The 16,353-nt window shown below is 38.2% G+C and overlaps 1 long non-coding RNA gene and 1 pseudogene across 4 annotated transcripts in view; one reads left to right on the forward strand and one right to left on the reverse strand.

The window, feature by feature from the left end:
• The window catches only part of LOC109027953 (uncharacterized), a 285,826-nt gene that overhangs the window by 132,950 nt on the left and 136,523 nt on the right, over positions 1–16,353 (forward strand). For all 4 annotated transcript variants that reach the window (XR_002006997.3, XR_008668114.2, XR_008668115.2 and 1 more), the window contains one exon: positions 11,686–11,799. This is a non-coding gene — a long non-coding RNA (uncharacterized lncRNA). The remainder of the gene's footprint in view (positions 1–11,685; positions 11,800–16,353) is intronic.
• On the reverse strand, positions 9,252–9,614 carry LOC101133448 (small ribosomal subunit protein eS26-like; annotated as a pseudogene).

The raw sequence follows: 16,353 nt of genomic DNA on the forward strand, positions 1-16,353 counted from the left end.
AGACGATGGTAGTAGGAAATGAGGCTTTTGGGAGGTAGTTAGGTAATGAGGATGGAGCCTTCATTAATAGGATCAGTGCCCTTATAAAAAGAGGCCTCAGAGAACTGCCTCACCATTTTCACCATACCAAGGCATAGTAAGAAGGCAGCATCTATGACCCAGATACTGAATCTGCTGGTGCCTTGATCTTGGACTTCTCAGGCTCCAGAGTCATGTGAAATAAATTTCTGTTGTTTAAGCCACTCAGTTTATATTTTTGTAATAGCAGCCTAAATTGACTAAGACAGGGAGGCAGGAAGACTAGAAGTAGAAGAGCTCTTGGTTGATGACAGAATATTGGGGGGCAGCATTTAGGCAATGGGCAGTCAAAGGACACCATCATTATTGTTAGAGAAAGGGATAGAGAAGAAGAGACCTATGGTTCATAGAGTTGAGGCATCAGAGGCTGGGTGAACAAAGCTTTTTCAAGTTCCACATTTATACTTGTGTTTCTATTTAAGGTATTTCAGGAGGTTTTTTAATGTCAGAATTAATAGCAAATCTCTAAAACAAAGAATACTTTTAAAAACTGTTTTATACATGGCTACACAGCATGCCAATCCTTTGGCTTCCAAGGCATAGCTAAGCTCCACCAGTGACCCTTAGGCCAAAGATTTCATTGACACAGATCCTCAAGGATAGGGCTCAACCCTCAAACACTGGCCATTCTGAATTTTCCTGGATTGACACATCAGTGTAAGCCATGGATTTGAAACCACTTCAATCCCAGGCCTATCCCTTTGTCTTTTAAAAGTTCTGACATAGTGAAGTAGATGCTATCTAAAAGGTTTTCAGCAACTTGGAGAAAGATAGCTTAAAAGTAAAAGTCAGTTTTCATTTCAGATATAGATAATGAGGATCAAAATGTCTTACTATTTTAAGAGAGAACAGTTGGATTTAACTCATAACATGTCAAATTCTGTATTCTTTTTTCACTGAAAGAAAAAAAAAATTGGCCAGGAATAAAACTTTAGTGGTTTGTTCATAGCTAAGGTGCTCCATCTTTATCTGAAGTAGAGTAAAAAATGTTTTTCCACACAAAGCGAATGATGACTAGACGTGCTCTTTTTGAATGGCCATCTTTAGAAGTTAGCAAAGTTTGAGATATCAAGAGAAATAGAATCAAGTGTTTCTTTAAGAATAAATTGAGTTTTATAAACAGGCCATTGTCCTACCAATTTCCAGTGTTCTTAAAGTCCTGCTGCTGTTTCTTTCCTGGCATATTGGGAAGAAGCCCAGGGCTTATTTCCTTTTACTCTTTTGTTCTCTAGACTCACCATGTTCAGGGCTGTTCAGTGATATACCTGTGGGAAGGGAAAAATGTCTTCTTCAAAGGAGTCAATTATTTTGTTGCTACAAATTTGGGTGTTATGGGTAGATATTAGCCGATTTCTTATAAAATTTGAAAACTTATTTGAAATTCCCACCAGTATGCTAATTTACAGGAAGTTGACATCTCTGAAAATCTGTGCCCCGCTCCTCCCCCACCCCCAAAAAACACGCTATTACAACCATATAACATGATCCTATCCACACTATGTGATATATTATGGTTCAAGTTTTAAAGACAGGGATAATTTCATTATACTTAGTGCTAAGATGTCAGTTTAGGTATGATCATACAGTAAAGAAATATATTCTTTCCATGTTCTTATTCACTTGGAAATCCTTATTTTTTTTTAATCAACACAAACAAATAAAAAATAAGCCTGTATTCCATTTGACTTGGCTGGGTGCAGTGCTTACACCTGTAATCACAAAGCTTTGGGAAGCCAAGGCGGGAGGACTGCTTGAGGCCAGGATTTCAAGACCAACCTGGGCAACAAAGTGAGACCCAACTTTAGAAAGAAAAATAATTTAAAAATTGGACTTACTATCTTTGTTTTCATTGTAAATTGTCTTGCTAATGACCTAGTAGAGAAAGTCAAATGAGGAATAGAATTACTAACCTGCCTGTGGTAGTGTCAATGTACTGATTTACTTTTCCATTTTTTCAATCTGTTTATCTCTCTGCACACGGTGGCTGGGGATGAAACCTTAGAGATTTGTTCACAAATAAGCCATCCTGATTGTTGGGGAGGATACGCACCTGTCTATCCATTTATCTAAAATGTATCAATGTTTGGATGGAAACAGAGATGAATAAGATGAAATTCCTAACCTCATGAAGTCCCTGAGAAGTTAAGAGTTAGGAAATCATGTCTTATGTGCTAATGATGCAGCCATGTATGAAATGTAGTAGGTTCAATGGGAATTGAGTAGGAGACAAAAGGCAGAGGGAAATGATGAGAGTTCGAACCAGGGTACTAGCAGTGGTGATGAAGACAGAGAGGCAGAATAAAGTGCTTTTTGCGGAGGAAGATCCCAGAAGCTTAGAGAGTTTGGTTTTGAGTCCTGGAACTACAACTTTATAGCTTACTAGTTGGGTTATTCATAAAAGGCAAGTTTTAAATTCTCTGAATCTGTTTTCTTGTTTGTAAACTGGGATTGTAGTATCTAAATCATAGAGCTTCTGTGTGCGTTAAACGAGTTAATTTGTGAAAATTTCTCAGTGTCTGGTGTTTCAAACATAGTCATTCAATCCACATTGGTTATTATAATTACTATCAGTACTGGGTGAGCAGTCACACAGTGCAGTTGAAAATACAAGGAGTTTTAGGTCAGATCGAATTTCATTTCAATCCCATATTGCCTTGTACTATCTGTCTGACTTGGGTCAAGTTATTGAGTACCTCTAAGACTCAGCTTTATCCCCTGTGAAGTGGGAATTATAGCCACTAATTTGTGGGGCACTTTTTAATGAAACGAATCAAAGTATAAAAATAATATGGCCCCACATCAAAATCCAATAAATAACTGCTATTATTTGGAGTTGAGAGAGAAGGAGATATTTAGGATGATGTTTTTAGATTTGTAAGATGAGTAGTAGCTGGATAGTCATGATACACAGAGTATGAAGGAAAAATAGGCTTGTTTAAAGGAAAAAAGTGAATTTTATTTTAATCATAGATAGATATATCTGGTCCTTTGGCTAGGTAGTTGGAGATAAAGATATGGTTATCAGAAAGGATTCAGGCCTGGAGTTTTAGCTTTGTGTATTGGCAGCCTATATGTTGTATTTGATTTCATGGATATGGATTGGGTTTTCCATAGACGGGTAAAGGATTCAAATTTTGTATCCTGGAGAAGACCAGCCTTTAAGGGGATAATAGAGAAGAAGAAAGGGGGAATGAAGGAAAGCCGGGCAAGAGGGTTAATATGCATGATGAGACACGTGAGAGTTGTATTCATGAAGACTTACAGTGGCCAAATATCAAAGGGGAGAAAACTGAAGACAGTGTTCATTAGATCTGGCCATATAGAGGCCACCTGGCAACTTTCACCTTAGCAGTTTCTGTGGAGCACTGTGGGTCAGAAGCAGGGGAATGAGAAGAGAAAGGGAACAGAAAGATGAGGATGTGGGCAGAAGGGGCCAAATTCAAATATAACTCCTAACAGGGCATCCCATCAATGCATGTATGTGGCTAGGACCAACTGGACATTCTAGGAATATAGGAAGTTTGTGCATGTTGGTGGTGCAGTGCATGGCGATATCAAGGGAATTGGACTTAGCACATGGAAGAACGTGTGGTTCATTGCAAGCACTCAATCAATATTAACTCCTATTACTACTTCCATCATTGTTATTAACTATACACTCTACTGCCTCTCATGTGTACTCTGAGCTACTTCAGGGAACAAATGGCTATACAGATTGACAATGGGTAGGAAAAATAAAGAAACGGGACAAATTATCCATATACAGACATTAAATTAGAGTAATCTGCTTGTTTTGCAATTTGCTGCTAATAACAACATTCTCCCTCTTTCCATACCCATTCTAAAGGCTGCATTCATGTTTCCTAGAATGTCTACCTCTATCTTTATGCTCCCAGAAGGGTCGTTGTCAGTATTTTCAACCAGGTTTAACACATACAAAAATCTGAGTATACATCTTTAAAGGTGGCCCTCAAGTAACTGTTTTCATTCCTTCCACCTCAGGCCCCTAGTTTTAAGCGTCTCTCTATAGTAGACACAAGCCCCCATACACACAAACATACCCCATTTCTATGCTTATAACAAATAATATGTTTACAGTTTTAAAAATCACATTATAAACATGCTAAGGATATGGACACTTTGAGATGTTGTTAATGAGAGAGGGAATTACTCTAACCAACCTTCTTTAGGAAATGTACATTTTCTTTGACCTGGGCAATCCCAATTTGGGAAATACATCCTACAGTTTAAAAAGCAATTAAATGCAAAGCTATACTCAGTGATATTTCCTGTATTGTTATTTATAGTGGCACTAGAAACAGCCTGAATATCTCTTATTAGAGAGAAGCTTGACTAAACTATAGAACTCTATAATATAGAATATAATGTCCAGAGAGATATCCATGATATGTTATTAAGAAGAAAAGCAAGCAAAAGATTCATAGGTATAAAATGATCCCATGTCTGAAGTACAATAATATACTTTATTTACACATGTGCATATCTTTGTGTGAACATATGTACTTATTTTGGATATAATTTTTGGATCATAGAGAACAAGGTAGAAGAATACATACCAAATTGTTAACATTGGTTAATCAGAGTTGATGGAGTAGAAATGGGGTAGAGCGAGATTGTTAACCTTTTCTTCAGTATTCTTATATTTAATTATTAAAACAAGCTTGCATTTCTTTTTAAATTAAAAATAAACCCTATAAGTAATAGGACATATAGAGCTTTTACTACCATCTGATGAAATTATAAACCATCTATTTGAAACAAGTAATTTAAGGGACACAGTGAGAAATGAAATGGTAATTATCAAGAGTTGGAAGAATAAACTTAACTTTGGAGGTCAAGGAAGCCAGCAGTGATTGGTCTCTTACGAGATTTGAGGAACCTATCTTGCTGTCTTTAAATGCAGCCACTCCTAGAGAGGGTCTGCTATACACATGTGCTTTTGAATTTGATTACTATGAGGTGAAGTATTAGGAAGCTCACAAATTTGCAGGGATTAGTTTAGTAATTTTAGTGTTCATTAACCACCCAAAAGCACAAGACTTGAAGGAAGAGTATTCAGATAGTTTAAATGTTGATAGGGCAGTAGTCATAGAAAAAGTGTACTGGAAAGGTTCCCAGTTTACAGCAAGGCTCTGTTCTGGTGGAATTCTTCTTTAGAGGGTGGACTGAAGAAGGTATTGGAAGGTCATGGCAGCTCTCAGCAAAGGACAGGGGAAAAAATGGAAAAGAATAATAGAGATCTCAAAACCCCAAAAACTTAAGTGAGGTCATCCAGCTTAGGGAATGAGAATTCATGGAAAGGAAGAAGAGAGAGGGTAACAGGGGTAGAGGAAAGGGAAGTTGGTACTGTTTGTGCTTGGGCAGCCAAATCAGTGAGAAACTATAGACAGGTGATAGATGAGCAGGGAAGAAGATGAATTCCAGGAGACAGGAGAAAGATAAAGGGGCGTGGGAGGCCATCCAAAACAAAGAGGCCCAATTTGAAGCTTGCCTGGCATTGGCTTGCTTGTATTTAGTCTCATCCACCAACCAAGTGAACTCCTATGGGCAACTTATAAAGTGAGAAAGTATAAATTCACATCTTGCATTTACATAATCATCCTTCATAACCAAGATGTCTTAAGAATCAAAAAGCTTTATTTATCTGGTGTGTGCATTATGGCTTCAAATGATACGCAATATATAATACATATAACATAAAATATGTGTTAATCAAACTGTTTATGTTATCAATAAGGCTACCAGTCATCACTAGGCTATTATTAGTTAAGTTTTGGGGGAGTCAAAAGTTTTATATGGATTTTCAACTGCACAAGGTGTTGACATCCCTAACCTGTTGCATTGTTCAAGGGTCAAGTGTATTTGGATCTCTGCCTCTGAGATGTTTCATTCTTCTTTGCCAAAATAGGGCTGCTTTTGTGAAGGAAAAGAAATACTGCTCACCAAAAATTCATAGAAAAAATAAGGCTGGGTACAGTGGCTCTCACCTGTAATTCCAGCACTTCGGGAGGCTGAGGCAGGTGGATTGCATGAGACCAAGAGGCTAGGATGGGCGACATAGTAAGACCCCATCTCTAAAAAGAAAATTAAATTAAATTTAAAAAATAGCCAGATGTGGTGGTGCTTGCCTGTAGTCCCAGTTACTCAGGAGACTGAGGCAAGAGCATTGCTTGAGCTTTGCAGTTTGAGGCTGTAGTGAGCTATGACTGCACTACTACACTCTAGCCTGGGCAACAGAGGAAGACTCTGTTTCTTAAAAAAATAGGAAACATATAAGGGTCACAGTGTTGTAAGAAGGATAAAAGAACAACAGAAGGACAGGAAAAACTTAGTTTTGATTTAAGATGGCACAAAATAGCTTTAACATCTTACACTAAGTCATTTAAATTCTTTCAGTCTTAGTTATATCATTATGATTTCTGTGCTCTTATGGGACACACAATTTCATTAGACAAGAATTCTTTTGAAATTGATGAACATGGCCAGAATTGGAGGGAGCAATGGGAAATGAAGATCCAGACTTCAAAGTCATAGATGATTAGTAGCAAAAAGTTAAAAGTTCGAACTGACCTAGGCTCAAATTCTGGCTTTACAATATACCAGCAAATGACATTGGGAAAATTTCTCTGTGCCCATTTCCTCATAAATTAAACTGAAGGTAATAACAGGCACCTAAACTGCGAATGTGGTGAATGTTAAATGTGATAATATGTGTTAATTGCTTAATGATGCCTGGTAACCAGGGAGGGCTCAAAATGAGGTAGAAAATACAGTGGAATGTATCTATTCATATAAGAGACACAATTTTCTTTTTACTTTTTTCAAGTTATGTTTTTCCCCCAGATGGGGACAAAACAGGTTGTGAGCATGTTGGCAGAAAAAACACAAGTAAATATGGTAGTGATATAGCAAGACACAGTAGACACAGCATTTCACAGCAGGAAGGATGGAAGACACAAGAATTGAGCAAGCAAAAGAGGAATATTATTCAGACATGGAACTTGTCAGTGCAATTTCTAAAAATACTGTGGGTTAGTTAAAGAAATTGAGTTGTTCTGTTGGCTAGAAACCCTATGATTTATAAAACACAGTACATCATCTGTCAATGACTGTTCTGTGTATAACCTATGGTCTCTCTATTTCCAGAATTACCCTGATTTTCTAGCCTCATTGGGGCTACTGATTGAGCTTTGTGAATGTTTTTCTGTGAGCATCTTGAGTGAAGAATCACTTAGACCACATTGTCACTGCTTCCCCAAACTCAAAATTATGTTCAGGGTTGACAACATCTGTATTTTTGTAGCCCTCTCATGGGTTGACATTTTGTCAAACTCTCATGGGTAGACAAAATCCCCCATCTGCATGCAGTGTTTAAGTTAATGTGAGAAAATGAAGGTTTCAGAAAGGAGCAACAGTGTACCTGAAGACAAAACTTTGGACATGTTTTATATTAATTCAGGGCCATCATGTTTTCTTAGGACTGTCAGGGATAGCTTCACAGTCATGACTGTAATCTCTGTACCTAGCCCACAAACACTCCATTCTTTTAAAATGGTCAATTTGCTTTAAAAGTTACTAGTTTTTTGCCTCCTTCTACTGTGTGCCAAACACTATGTCAGGTGCCATGGCTGTAATAATAAATAAGACATGGTCTTTACACTTATGGAGCACACAGTTTCAACACATAACATATTGCCATGTCCCAAGTTTTGTATTCAAGTACATGAAATCAGCCAAATTAGATAATCAACAAATACTTACGAATTGCTTTTTATGTGCTGAATTAGATCATGATCCCTGGCCATGGTGGCAGTCCAGCAGTGAGGCACAGGAAGTGGTGTTTAGAAGGAAAGAGTGACCTAATGATGACAAGTTGAGATGATGGAGACAAATTCCCTACCTTCCAGAAGGAAGGTAGATGATGGGGGAGAAAGAAGTGGAAGAGGAATGATTCTATGCTGTAATGGTTATAAGCACTGGTACAACTGTGGTGGGGCGAGCACCCCACCATGAGCATGCTCAGAAGCCCCCTGCTGCAGACACTCTCAGGCTCCCCTGGCAGTCAACGAAAGCTGACGAAGGCCATGCCAGGCTGGGTGGACTCAGATTCAGGTTCTTGGCTGTGAGTCTCCAGGGGCCTGACATCTGCCTCTGGCCAGACAAGAAGCTGATGGTGCCCTTGTGGCCCCATTCGTAAAACGAATTTTGCTCAGAGTCTAGTAGGTTTCATTAAACTTTTGAAACACCAGTACTTAGACTTCAAAAGAACGCCTCAGGGCTCTGGTCTCCTTCCTGTGCACTTAGCACATCTGATTTTGCCTTATTCTCCTGGTAAAGTTTTGGTTAAAGTTAGTTGTTAGCATGAGTAACATCATGAAGAAGTGGCACAAAAGCATGCAAAACTTGTCTGGGCTCAAAATATATCACAGACAAATTCTATTCAAAGTGGTGGTTTTCATGGTCACATTATTCTATAATCATTTACTGTCTTAGACTAGTGGGTCTGGTCTTCCACCTTGACTTCGTGTACTCTCATTCCACACAAACACTCATAGGCATAGAGTGGAGGTGGCCCCATGTCAGGTCCTAGGAGTGTCCCTGTATGAGCCATCCCATGTGGACACACACAAAGGAGTTGGGAGGACATGAAAGTCCTGCCTTTTTGGTAAAAGGCACATTTGATCTTTCACAACTACCACAGAGGACAAGGCAGGTTTCCTGGAAGACGCATATGGGAGGGAAAAGGAAAATTAGAAGGCTTCATCTGAGAAGTTGAGGCTAAGCTTGAATTCCTAATTGCCAGAGGTTGTTTCCAAGAAGCATGTCTGTCTGTGGTGTACCAGCTTTCAGCTGGGTGGCTCCTAGATCATGTCTCTTTCGTCAACCAGGCTGATGGCACCAGCACCAGTAGCTTCCTTCCAGGAATGCATTGCCCATCCTCTCTGGTTTTCTGTTGAGTTGGCCTGGCCCTGCTTAAGAGAAAAATAATTGGTATTCTTTCCTCCTGTGTCGGGCAGTAATTTCCTTTTGAGCCATCCCTTACAACAGGGCCAGCCCTCTGCAAAATTATGCAGTAGACAGTTTGCTTTTTTTTTTTTTGAAGTACAATTTCCATTTTATTTTTCTCCAGAGAATAGTCTGTCTTCAGTCTTTAAGAACTCAGCTCCTTACATGGGCTTTGGTGGGGGAAGTGGGGCAGCACCCACAGGTCTAAATCGAGGTGGGGGTGTTCGGTCCTTGCGGGCTTCATGAGATCAATTCCTGACTACTTTGCTGTGAATTGCACAACTCACACAGTAATGTAGCTTCACATACAGCTTGGGAAGCACATAGGCATCGAAGACGCTCGCTTCAGAAATGTCCCTGACTGCTGCGGCCTCCACTATGTTTCGAATGATGAATTTCTTAATGGCCTTGTCCTTGGGCATGCATCGGGCACAGTTAGTGCAGCGAATAGGCTGCACGTGGCCGCGGCCCTTTTTGGTGTGACCGTTGTTCCTTCTTTTCTTTGTCATCTTGGAAGTACGGACCGAAGAGAGGAGTGACTGTTTGCTTTTAAGCATTTACTTTTTTTCTTTTTTCTGGTGACCATCAGCCACATTAGCCTTCTCCCATTGGCCCAAACTTTCAGGACCATTGTGTTTTCTTAGGACAGTCAGGGATAACTTCACAGTCATGACTATGGTACCTGTATCCAGCTCACAAACACTCCTTCCTTTTAAAATTGTCAATTTGTTTTAAAAGTTACCAGTTTTTTGCCTCATTCTACCATGTGCTGAACACTATGCCAGGTGCCATGGCTACAACAACAAATAAGACATGGTCTCTACACTTACAGAACACACAGTTTCATGAGACAAATAGGCAAGAATATCCAGTGTCACAACAAAGCTCCAACGGCATGAGACAGCATAAAACGTTGGAAGAAATGTCACTGTGGCATAGCATGGATAGCCCCTAAAGACAGAGGATTGTTCTGGAAAGGCCATTAAGGAAGCATCCTGTAAGGATAGGGATATGTGTAAGCCTTATTCCGAGGGCTGTGGGAGACCCCAAAGAAAGACATGCAAGAAGATGATGAGAACAGGTTTGCAGGTTAGCAAATTGTCTCTTTAAAGCATAGTCAGGAGACAAGACCACTTAGTTCATATCAGAAATCCAGATGAGGAATTGGATGGCCTAGGATGAAGTAGTGGAAGTGTGGATAGAGAGGAGAGGACAGATTTGAGAGATATTTAGGAAACAGACATTGCCTGTATTGGTAATTTCTTATGCCAAAGCTTGGAGAGATGGTGAAAGAGATAGAGGAGTCTTGAATGGCTCTAAGGATTATGTTGTAGGTGAGGGCATGGTGATGTCTTCCCAGAAACATGGAATGCACTAAATGGAATTGATTGAAGGCTGTTATTTTGATGGTAGTGGGTATAGATAGGGCTTAACTCAAACTCCCAAATTTATTAATCACTTCATATATTACTTTCTTATCAAAATGGCATTAAATTGATTTCATTAAGTTAAAATGTCTCTTTTTTATACCATTAAAGAATTTAGATAATGCTGGCAGTTTTAGAGACCATGAAAAATCAATTGAAGAAATGTTCTTTCATTGGCTGGGTGCTTGGGTGGAGCAGAGTGTGGAGCTGCCTGGAAGAATTTGCATAATCTGGTCTCTGGCCATTAGGTTTAGATGTGACCGTCACTCTCCCTGCACACTTAATTTTTCTCTCACTTTTTTTCTCCAATTTCTTTCCCCTCCAGCCTTAAATTTGTTATTTTATTCCTTCCTATTCCAGCATTGCCAAACTCTCCTCTCTGTACAATGTGCTCTGGCTACAGCACAACCTCCCAGCTTTGTGTATTTGTAAAATAAAAGGAAAAGAATGGGCACTTCTTTTTCATGGATGCAGGATTCAGACAGAATCAACATTGCTACCACAGAATACATTTGGGGTAACAGGTGGCTGCTGAACCAAATAAGAATTCCCATAGCCCTGCTATTTCCCAGGCAGATAAGCTCAATAGTGTTTGACAGAGCTAGGGAAACAGGACACTTGGGAAATAAAAAAGCTTTTTATATGTTAAAAAAAAATCTTTGTGTCCCCTGGTTCTTTTATTTCTGTCAAAGCAACCCTTAAATACTCATTTTTCTTTCTCTCCTATTTCTTGATCTGTAGGTAGTAGGTAAAATCCTGAATTCCCAAATATTCTACTCCTACAAAAGTTATATATATTTTATATAGATATATATCCCTCAGGGGGTCTTTTGAAATGCCTAAAATAATTTATTTGCTTATACCATTGGAAAAAGCTGGTTTTAGAACCAGGCAAATTGAGTAGGAGACTTATTCTAATGGCACTAATACCTTCTAAAATAAATTCTGAGAAAATTGCCTTCATTTGGGTGGTAAACTAAAAGACATCTATCACCACCACCTGAGGAAATTCCCCAGGCCCTTGACCTTCCCTGAAATTCCTATTGTGGCAGCTCCTGCATCTCTGATTCTGGCAGCTGCCTGATTCTTGAGTTGTTCTTTGCTCAATTAAACTCTGTTAAAGTTAATTTGTCTAATGTTTTCCTTCTTGCAGAAGATGTCAGAATGGGATTTGCAGTAGACTCCCAGCAGCCCCCAGGAGCACCAAGTGAGATGCCTGCCAGGCCCACTGTGTCCACTGCCCTCTGGTAGCACCTGAGGATCACGGGTAAGTTCTCTGATTCCAAAGCTGCATGGATTTGTATTTTGAGCTTTCCAAGTTTGAGCAAATTTTGGATCTAAACTGGATTCAGCAGTCATGACAGAAATTAGACTGGGTCCATGACTGTACTGTATCTGATCATTAACTAGATTGGATCCATTTAGAGGCCTCAGATGCCTGACTGGATCAAACAGAAACTGGAAGTAAATTGCAATACTGCAAGGGCTGGGAACTCTGGCTTTAGGAAATTCATGGGATTTTTGTGTTCTATCCTCTTTCTATCTTTTTTTCTAATGTGTTTAGGTAGGGAAAACATTGGTTAAGTTGATCAAGGGTATCTGAGGGTCAAAGTCCAGATTCAACATAAAAATGAGACCCCTTAATTTCTGAAGAACTGAATACTCCACCTTCTGGCTATGCCTGCATTTACATGTATAAGTATTAGGCCCTGGAAGCAGCAAACACTTAGAAAAATGGCAAAATCTTACAAACGGTAACTTTAAACTATGGTAGAACAGTCCCAGTGAATAACACTGTACTTTAAGCAGTGCAGTTAAAAGTGAGGGCTAATGAATTAGACTCACTCTGGGATGTGAGGGAAAAGAGATAGCAATAGACTCTTCTCAGGCATTAAAGAAGAAATAGCAATGAATGTGAATAGAAAAATGTTCAATAAACAATGTGGAACCAGAAATCTTGCAAGTTTTGTAGCTTAAACATAACAGTGAGACAAATACTTTCACCATTCATATGATCAGATATCTAGCTGCCTAGTGCTCTTCATCATGTGGTGGGAAGAGCATAGCCACTTGTTATGCAATGGACCTAGGAAGTGGTTTCAGATTGGTTTTGGCATCTTTGAGACGGTTTTGGATAAGATTCTGTTATGAAAGCTAAACACAAGTTATGATTGCATGCTATAAGAACAGCCTGAATTCATTGGCTGTTCAATCCCCTAAACCCACACTGAAATCCTGCAGGGCAATTGATGTCAGAGACAATTTAGAAAGAAAAGGATAAGCGTTAGCTACTGAAAACTATGGAAATGGCTTTGGGTCTCAATTCTGCTGATGAGCAACACAATTGCTATGATAACTGACAAAGCTCAGTTCAGCTTGGCAGAGACACAGACCTTGGATGACTTTATCCAAGTAACATGCCAGGAACCCCCCCACCAAAAAAAATCAAATGACATAATAGGGGGTAAGCATAGGAGAGAGAGGTCACAAGAACCTTACTCCAATGGAGTTAAAAGTCGGGAGAGATGCCCTGTTTGCCCACTCCAATTTTCTAGCTGAGACTGAAAACCAGTGAATTCATCAAATGTTTTATAAAATAATAAAATTCAGTAACCAATAATAGCTGGTAATTGAGTTGGAGAAAGAAGAGGGCATATTCATTTAAAAGAAAATTTTGCAGAAATTCTTTGTTCTTCTTAAATGTTATCAAAATTACCACCACAATAAAATAATAAGACTGGTTTTCTTAAAAGCAATGACTACCTATTTTCAACTTTGTATTCTCAGCACCCAGGACAGTTTCTGGCATAGAATAGGTGCTCAATAAATGTCTGTGAGTGGAATGATGTGTGATCAAATGGCTACATTTATACACAGACACCCACGTATCACATTCACCAATATTCACATGATAATACCTACAGTAATATAAACTTTGTCTACTCATTATTTATGACCAAAAATCAGCAAGGTTTTTCTGTAAGAGTCCAGATATCAAATATCTTAAGCACCTCAGGATAAAAGACAAAATTGAGAATATTATATAGGTGATTATATAGCAAATATATAGCAAAAAAAGATTTTTATTGATGGAATTCAAAGTATAATAATAATCACATACACATTTCTGTAACGGGGAGATAAGAATGGAACTCTTTGGGGGGAAAACATTTTATTTAATCTGGGTTTAAACTGATCAAAAATGTTTTTGCAAATGTTATCTGTTAATGCTGATTTGTAATGAGATTTTAGTTATTTCATTTAGAATTTTAATTTTATATGTTTTGCATGTCATGCAATACTATTAGTCATTTAACTTTTTTCTCCCATTTATAGCTGTAAAAGTAATTCTTAGCTCTCAGGCCATGTAAATACAGGTGACAGAGTGAATTTAGTTCATTGGCAGCATTTTGCTAATCCCTCATCTATAACTACTTGGTTATGAAAAGCATTTGATTGGTTTATTGATTGATTGATTTTTGAACCTGTCATGTAAGTAAATGGAATTAGGAATGTTGTATATAGTTACACTATTTGCAATATCTCATGTACCAGAAAAGTCCCCATATTTGAGAATTTGCTTTGTTTTTAAAACAACGCTTTCATGCAGGAACTGGTCTGAGAACCACGAAAAAAAAATCATCTTGGTAACCGATTGATTAACCTTGTAGCTTTGCCCTTAAACTGAGTATGATTCTTAGCAAGACTGAGTAGAGGGCAAGAATTTCAGAAGAACTTTCCCTGGGATAAAAATACAATGACAAGGACAGAATCCTAAGGAACTGCCAAGTTCACTAGATGACCAAATTTGAAGCTATTTTTTCATGTTGTCCTTTGGTCGGAAATACTTGAAATGCTTCTGTGTGTTGTAAGCCTTATTCCCCACTGTCACTTCCAGGCTGTCTCTCTTCCTTCCTCCCTCAAAACCCCAGATTCTTTGATGTGCATGTCATAGACTTCATTATCCATTACCCTTCCTTGTTGTTTTCATATCTCTCCCTCCAAATGTCTTCTCCTCATTGTGTTCTCATCACCTGGATTCACCTATGCCACTGTCAATCACTGCATAGGATGGTGCTTCAGGACGGAGAATCTGGAAGCAGACTGATTTGATTAAAAGCATGTCTGTGTCACTTACTAGCTATGCTCTGTCGCTTAAATTATGAAATGAGTATAACAATAGTACCTACCTGTAAGGACACTGTGATAATTAAATGAGATTTTAAAAAAAGATAAGTGCTTAGAACAGTTCCTGTTATAGAGTGAATACTTAACATATTCAGTAACTTCACCATTTAAAAATAAAGTAATAAATACATGATATAAATGCAAATAGTACCAACACTTACTGAATGCTTACGATATGCTAGGCACTGTCGAAAGCATTTTACATAATGAACATTTTTAGATTTCACAACAACCCTATGAATTGGTTTATATTATTATCCTCCTTTTTAAGAAGAAGAAACCAAGAACTATAGATGTGAACCACCTTATCCAAGGTAAACAGCAAATAAGTGATGAACCTAAGAAGTGAATAGTCCATCCCACTTCCTGGTGTCCCAACTAATTTTAGCTTCAACTATCTTTTTCTGCATTCTAGTTCAGCCATTTTGTCATCATCAATAGTTATAGCACCTTCAACATTTTAATTCCAACCCTCTTCTCTGACCATCTTCTGCACACCTTCAATTTTTTAGTGACTTCCTTTTATATTCCCCAAACGAACATTCTTTGACCTCATTCAAACTTTAAACCCATTGACCTGACTCCTTTTCACCATCTGTCACCTCTGTTCAGTTCTTACATCTCTTTCCCCTGTGCAGCCTGAAATTTTCATGGGCTAGTACTGTAACACTCTTTTAAAAGCACCCTTAACTCCTTTTCTTCATCTTCCCTCCATTATACTATTTATCTGGCAAAACCCCAAACTCACCCAACCAAATTATCCACTTCTTCTGTGCCAATGCTATAACAGTAAAAATATTGCTAAAAATCTCAATGTTACTAGGCTTCCTCATAATATTTCTCAAGAAAATACACTTCCTTTCTCTATGAGATTCTCACACATTCTCCTCTCTCCCCAAATTTCAAACGTCTCTATCTGCCTACTCTCTTTTCATAACACTGAAGCTCACTTTAGAAAGAAAAGAAATATAGTTGCATAAGAACTATCATTTTTTCCTACTAACAATTCAATCAATCTTTCAGCATTTGTATTCAGCTACTGACTTATCCCTTCTTTTAAAAGGTTGTACATACTTCTGTTGCAAAGAGAAAACTCTTTATCAGTAACTTAAATCCTTTCCATTTCATTTTCACCAGGAGTTGGGTCCTGTAATATTCACATTTCCTACATCATTTTCTTTCCCTTTTCAGGATTATTCATATTGGCCTAGAAATATGCCACAATATCACCTATCTTAAAAATAAAATTAAAACTAACTCAAACTTCTTTGACCCTATATTCTTCTCTGGAAACTATTGGATATATCTTTTTCCCATTTACATCAATATCCCTTAAAATATGGTTTGTGTGTACTGTCTTTATTTCCTCATCTAATTTCTCTCCATGTTTGCTTTAATAGAATTTTAAATCTTACACTCTACTGAAATTGTCTTTATAAAACTGTAGATAGATGCTGTTGGTTATTTATCCCAAAGATATTTTCACTCCCTTTCTTTTATTCTTCCTTCTCCTCTTGCTCTCCTCCTCCCTCTTCTTTTTCATTTTTGTTTTCTTCTACCCCTTCTTTTAGGTGAGACTTTATAATACTTGGACTTTTCTTCCATGTGATAAGTAAACATAACCAACCCCCTT

Source organism: Gorilla gorilla, chromosome 7, assembly GCF_029281585.2.
Source record: "Gorilla gorilla gorilla isolate KB3781 chromosome 7, NHGRI_mGorGor1-v2.1_pri, whole genome shotgun sequence".
NCBI lineage: Eukaryota > Metazoa > Chordata > Mammalia > Primates > Hominidae > Gorilla > Gorilla gorilla.